Here is a 7,437-nt window from a genome sequence, read left to right on the forward strand (position 1 = left end):
GGTAATAGGCTGCTGTCTCTGTTGATCTCATTGATTGCAAAAGCCATTGTGTGGGCCAGTCTGAACCCTTCAATGAAAAAACTAACACACGCAATTACACTGTGTAACCTTCAATATTGCCATACATATTTTTTACTTTTCATAGTTATTTTCCTTGTAAATTAATGCCTCACTTTGTCATATACTAGTGTCAAAAAGGTAGCACAAATACAGTAGCCCATCTATAAGATCACAAGGTGTTGCGATGTGTGCTTGTATAGCTGATATTTTTTGGAGAGAAAATAACTATTGTTAAAATGTTTAAGTGATAAGTAGTTACGTTTTGTTTCGTTTTATTTATTCACTCAATAAAAACAGTACATAAGGTAACACTTATTAAAAGATACAGAAATTGTAACTGTATAGGGCTTATGCAAGGTTCTCACATAAAATAAATTATTAAACAAGTAGTAAGTTATAATCAAACAGAGGCTAAACAAAAAGTTATTTAGCTTTTGACTAAATAATTACATTGAATCCATAGGATCACACATTCCGTTTCCCATTTCCTGCAAAGTAAAGGTTTTGGACATTTTCACATTAAACATCAACCAATAATCCAATATATCAAAACAAGGTCTGTGTTCTCTTGCTTGCTATTGTTGTGATACTCACTGATAGCAAGTGGGTTCCTGTTGCTTGGAGGTGAAAGACAGCTCAGGTAACACTGAGGAGTAGTGGATATAAAACAAACCACCCAGAACCAAGTCTCCGGCCTTGTAAAATCTGTTGAGATTAAACTGTTCCTGTAACTCACAAGAAAAGGAAGGAGAGGAAGACAAAGGAGAGAATGAAGACAACAATATAAAATACAGGTATGAAAGCAGGTGTGTGTCTAGAGAAGCCCTCATGACTGTCCTCCTCTGTCTAACACCTATCTCTAAAGCCACTGTCCATGTTGCTACGTTTTATACAATCTGCTGTGCCAACCCCTGTGCCAACATATCAATGTTTCACAACAACGATGTGGGCCCAGGCAGATGTGGGGGCAGGGCTTAAATACATTAGCAATACTTTCATATCAAAATAATGTTGTTTGTGTCCTGTAACGTGTTAATGTCACATCTTACCAGGGCTACATTGGTAACTCTTCGCCCACTGTAGGCCATGACATTATGTACATTATGGATTTTAGTGTTGATATAGTGTCATTGTAGAACCAAAATTGTGTCCATAATTAATTACGGGTCAAACAAAGGTCAACAGGCCTTTTTCAATGCCAACGGGCAAAGTCCCTTAAGTTGTATCCACTGACAATAATAACCAGTAGTAATTAATTAAATAACCAGGTCCCTACATGAGGCTAACAGGCCAATGTGAGGTCAAGGGGTCAAATCTCACTTGGCCTTTGTTCTGAAGGTTCTAGAAACACCAAACACTTGTCAGTTATTCATCTTAGGCCACTCTTTAAGAATATAGGCCTGTTTAGCGCTAGCGACCTTTTCTTAGGTCAAAGGGGAGTTTGAAGGAGAATGTGCAGGCCTGATGTCGGCCGGCATATAACAGGCTGTTATTCAGGTTGCTGTGCAGCTAGAGAGATCTTAGGTCCACATATTTCTTGTTTGCCTCAAAAGAGGCTGACTATAGGGCCACAGATCGGGCTCCACACCACCTAGAGGCCCCACATTTTCATCAGATGCTCTCCTCATTGTCAATATCAAGAATCTAATGTTGCTCCACTTCCACCCTCTGAACGATCTGATAGGCGAGGGGTTCACAGAATAATTGAATATAACTTGATTATCAAAACCACAATTTGACAATCAACGTTGCACATTAACAAATAGAGAATTTGTAATAGCCGGGGAGCCACAGGCCCAAAAGCTCAAAGAATAGGGTTTTACCTGTGACGTCATGACATACTTTTTATTTTTGTTTTTTCTATTAATTTGGTCATTAAGGTACACAGAATGAGAGGCCTGCTCTGCCGGTAACTCTGAGAAAAAAGTTATGGCCATTTGTATATTCACTCCATCGACTTCAATATACAGGAAAGAAACACACCAAAAAAATATGCTTTAAGTAGCATGTGAGAGGTCAAACTAGGGGTTCTTGATGATTCTGAATCCATTGCAAGCATTTGTTTTGCATAAAAAACATTCCTTGGGCTAGAAAACGGACCAAAATAACGGTGAAAAGTGATGACTCATCACTTTTCACAGGTTTGAGAGGCTGAAATCTAGCCCAATGAATGTTTTTCATGCAAAACAAATGCTTGCAATGGATTCAGAATCATGAAGAACCCTTAGTTTGACCCCTCACATGCTACTTTTTTTGGTGTGTTTTTTTCCAGTATAGTGAAGTCAATGGGAAACTTTTTTTTCGTAGTGTTTACGGCAGAGCAGGCCTCTCATTCTGTGTACCTTATTGACCAAATTAATAGGAAAAACTAAGATTTGGAGTATGTCATGACATCACAGGTCTTCTCTCATTTTGGCACAGTGGCTCCCCGGCTATAAGGAGGCCAACTGTCACCATACTGTAAGTGAAATGTAATTATTTAGGATTCATGATTTAATCACACTGCACCAGCCTGGAAAAAACACTTTTTAACCAATATACACTGAAATGTTTTAAATGGACTACTTTTAACCATTAAAAATCACTCTTCTTTTCACTCCACACCAAATCGCTTTGCAAAGAATATCCGATATAAAAAGGTCACAACTTGTGAGCTTATACAGTTTATAGATCCCCCCAGTGTGTGTGTGTGTGTGTGTGTGTGTGTGTGTGTGTGTGTGTGTGTGTGTGCGCGCGTGCGTGCGTGCGTGCGTGCGTGCGTGCGTGCGTGCGTGCGTGCGTGCGTGCGTGTGTGTGTGTGTGTGTCCATCCATCCATCCATCTTCAACCGCTTATCCGGAATCGGGTCGCGGGGGTAACAGTTCCAACTGAGACTTCCAGATTTCCTTATCCTGCGCAACTTCCTCCACTCCCTCTGGGAGTATACAGAGGCGTTCCCAGGCCAGTTTGGAGATATAATCCTTCCATCTGGTCTTAGGTCTGCCACGGGGCCTCCTCCCAGTGGGACGTGCATCGAGGACCTTCCTAGGAAGGCGCTCGGGGGGCATCCGTACTAGATGCCCGAACCACCTAAGCTGACTCCTTTCCAAGTGAAGGAGCAGCGGTTCTACTCCAAGTCTCTCTCGGGTGATTGAACTTCTCACCCTATCTCTAAGGGAGATACCAGCCACCCTTCTGAGAAAACTCATTTCGGCCGCTTGTACCCGAGACCTTATACTTTCGGTCATGACCCACACTTCATGACCATAGGTGAGAGTGGGAACGAAGATTGCTCGAAAGACAGAGAGATTTGCCTTACGGCTCAACTCTTTTTTCTTCACAACAGTGCGATTTAGCGACTGCAAAACCGCTCCTGCTGCTCCGATTCTCCGGCTGATCTCCTTCTCCGTCTTCCCCTTTCTCTAACTTGTGAACAAGACCCTGAGATACTTAAACTCCTTCACCTGGGGTAATGTCTCATTCTGTGTGTGTGTGTGTGTGTGTGTGTGTGTGTGTGTGTGTGTGTGTGTGTGTGTGTGTGTGTGTGTGTGTGTGTGTGTGTGTGTGTGTGTGTGTGTGAAAATATGTGTATTTCTGTGTTTAACGGATATTCACTAACTAACTAAATGATTTTGTCATGTTTTCATATAAAGTTACATTTTTCTACTCTATGTCACATCATTGTAAGGAAATTGGCCATTTGTATTAAAGGTATACACCTTTGACAATCTCATCAAATAAACAATTGAATCAGAACAACAGATTTAGCAAGGCATTGAACCATGTATTATTTAATTGGTGTTATTGTACTGTTTCCACCTTGTGGTCTTTAAATGGCCTGTGATGCCTGCGATAATTAAAAAACAACAACAATGTGTGTGGTTTGTGTTTGTGTGCCTGGCAGATAACTCAGCTGAGGGACTGTCATTTGGGACACAACTGGTAAGTTGGAGTAGCCTGAGGCTTCGCTCTTATTTCCATCACACCTCAGTCACTTTAAAGGAGTAGTTCACCCTCAAAAAGATTTTTTTTCCCCTATTGACTACTCATGCCATGGAGACTTGAGTTCAATAATATGTTTCTGTATTTGTCGCATTCCCAAGGCCAAAAAATGGTTTTAGTAAATTTACCCCCATTGATTCCAGATGGGTCAATGGGGGTACATTTATTGTAATATTTTTTTGTCTTAGGAATTCGACAAAAAAATAAAAATATTATTGAACTCAAGTCTCCATGGCATTTGGGGGTTGAACTACTCATTTAACAAGCTAAATCCTCCACGCTTCAATGTTTATAATAACCTGTTTGTTTTATGTGTTTGGGGGTAAATATTAAATAAACGTATCAACTTAAACACATTTTATTTCTCCCCATTCAATAATACAATTGGTTTATTCTATATCATTTATATTGTTGATTAGTCACCTTTACAATAAGGTATAATTTGTAAGATTGTGAAATCGTGGAATGATAGTGTCCCCCCAAAATTTGCTCAAATCCCCCAATATGCTTCTGTTGGTAATCACCCTCGTTTTGAGCAACCTGCAAGCACACACCTGGTGGCAGGTGTGAGGTGTGTGCCAGTCACAGGTGTGACTGGCACATGAGCATTGGTCCTGCAACTTTGTTGAGAGTATGCTCCAAGCAGCAACACTGCCCCATGCATGGAAAGATGCCACGTTTGTCCCTTCAGCATAAGGCCCGTACAATAGGGCAAGTGGAAGTTGGTGTTCCATTATGCAGAGTGGCATTAATTTGGTGTCAGCCCTGGACTGGTATCATTTAGTGGCAGGTGTATGACAGTCACAGGTGTGTGACTGGCAACTGAGCATGTGTCCTGCAACTTTGACATCTGCCTGTGGTACTGTTGTGCAAATCTTGCCTGTAAGTCTCTGGACGAAAGCCTATGGTTCCTCAGTGAAGCAAGGGTGAGGAACCGGTCTTTTGGGGTGTTGTCTTACTTTGTCTTCGCCGGACACGCAGTACTTGCTGTGGTACGCATTCTGATTAGGTTGTGAGCAGGGCAGGAATTTCATGGAGGCCATGAAGGCCATGGCCGCTGTTGCCCCTCAGTTTGTCCTTGTGCCCCTAAAACCAATGGCATGACCTGAGGCCACAGTGGCCTTAATGCCCCAGCTGACTGTACCACGTTCTCCTCTGTCTCTTTCTTGTCAATATGTAGACAGTACACACACACATCGGTGTCTCTTTCATGTCATATAGATTCTGAAATCTTAACTCCCCCGAGTCACCATCTTGAAACCAATCCAGTCACTTTGATTGGTGCAGGGCTGAGCATGGATCAGATTTTAAATACCATCATCATTTATCTATTTCACTGGAAATTAGGTTTATCATCCCTAACCCTTAAATTCAACAAATTCTTTCAATGGACTAAAATCTTGTTTTATTTGATGGCCTTTCTACCCTGGCATTTGGCCTTTGTGCCCTCAAAAAATGGACAACACCAAAGGCCAAGTGGCCTTGCCCCTAAAAAGACGCCGATATGAAAGCATTGCTAATGCCTGCCCTGCCACTACTTCTGCCTCGGCCCAGATGGGTGTTGTGAAAGATTACGTAGTGGCGTACATTGGCTCAAGGGATGGCACAGAACTGTGTATAAAACTTAACAACTGGACAGTGGATTTAGAGAAGGGGGGAGGGTGTTAGACAGAGGAGGACAGTCATGAGGGCTTCTCTAGACACACACCTGCTTTCATACCTGTATTTGATATTGTTCTCTTCATTCTCTCCTTTGTCTTCCTCTCCTTCCTCTTCTTGTGAGTTACAGGAACAGTTTGATCTCAACAGATTTCACAAGGCTGGAGACTTAGTTCTGGGTGGTTTGTTTCCAATCCATTATTCCTCTGTGTTCCCTGAGCTGTCTTTTACCTCCAAGCAACAGGAGCCCACTTGCTATGGGTGAGTATCACAAATACCATAGCAAGTAAGAGAACAGGCCTTGTTTGACAATGTAGTACCATTGTCAAACCATTGATTAGTTGATGTTGTATTTCTATAGATATCGTCACTTTCGTGTGGAAACATATGTCCATGGTACTTTTCAAGAAAACATATAAATCCCACAGATACAGATACAGTAACACGTTCACTTAATTTTTTAACATAAAAATAGAGAAAATAGCAGATCTACAAGCTTGCATGTCACATTGCATTGTGAGCCTGTAGGTGATGAGCTATTTGTTTCTATTTTTGTGTGACACTGTAGTGGGACAAAGTAAGGCATTTACCTACAAAACCAAATATACGTTTAAATTCAAGTTTACAGCGTCATTTTGTGTGTTAGTTTTCACCTTGAAGGGTTCAGGCCGGCTCAGATAATGGTTTTTGCCATCAATGAGATCAACAGAAACCCCAGCCTGCTACCCAATGTGACTCTGGGTTATAGCATCTATGATACCTGTAGCACGCTCGGAGTTGCATTCCGTGCCGCCATGTCATTGGTTAGTGGTGGAGGGGAGCAGTTTCATTTGGATGAGAGCTGTGCTGGGCCTCCTCCAGTGCTCGGAATTGTGGGTCCTGCTACATCATCAAGTTCTGTTGCCCTCTCTAGAATACTAGGTTTGTACAGAGTGCCTGTGGTAAGTTTCCTACTAGAATCCCTTTTACCATGACTCATTTTCTATTATGCTTAGGCCTAATTGTGTTCATTTGTCTATTTAGAAATCAAAAATATGATAAATCATGTACAGCGTATTTTGTCTTTTTACCATTTGAAAGACAAAAAACATATTTACTTGGAGCATAGCATGTGAGCAGAGAGGGCAGGTGGTGCAATGCGTCTGTGTTAAAAGCAAGATTCTTAGCCCAGCACTGAGTGTAGGAATCCTACAGTTCTGAGTCAGGATAATTAACAATTGTTAATCCCTTGTTGAATGAGTGGTGCTAACCACTCCTACTGTACATCTGGCTTTGTCTGTTTGTATGTACCTACCGTATATCCCAACTCTCAACTTTTTTGATAAGTATCGGTATCGGCATCAGTATCGGTACCATGATACAATGTTTATGTTAAAACACCACATTGAACTCTAATTGCTTTGCTCTGCTCACATGGCCTGCTCGCAAAGGGGAAAAATTACAGAACAGATGTTTTGTGCCTTTTTCAGATAAGTTACTATGCTGTTTGCTCCTGTCTGAGTGACATGGATCAGTTCCCATCCTTCTTTAGAACAATCCCAAGTAATGCCTTCCAGGTGAATTTCTACTATAGATTCGACTATAGATTTGTTGGTATCCAACAGTTCATCTTCCACACACATTTCACAAAAATGTCGTTTCACTGCAGCGATTTTCAGCAATATCAAGCATCTATACTGGAGCAATTGGTGGCAAACCTAAACCAGAATGTTTAGCTACATATTCTTCTCACAAACA

The 7,437-nt window shown here is 41.5% G+C and overlaps 1 pseudogene across 1 annotated transcript in view; it reads left to right on the forward strand.

Moving 5' to 3' along the window:
- The first annotated feature begins 6,380 nt into the window (after positions 1–6,380).
- Positions 6,381–7,437, forward strand: part of LOC308308071 (extracellular calcium-sensing receptor-like) — a 7,649-nt pseudogene continuing 6,592 nt past the window's right edge. Inside the window, exon 1 of the transcript in view lies at positions 6,381–6,572. The product of the transcript in view is annotated as an extracellular calcium-sensing receptor-like (transcript). The remainder of the gene's footprint in view (positions 6,573–7,437) is intronic.

The sequence above is a fragment of the Nannobrachium achirus genome (genome assembly GCF_963921795.1).
Source record: "Nannobrachium achirus genome assembly, chromosome: 22".
Lineage (NCBI taxonomy): Eukaryota > Metazoa > Chordata > Actinopteri > Myctophiformes > Myctophidae > Nannobrachium > Nannobrachium achirus.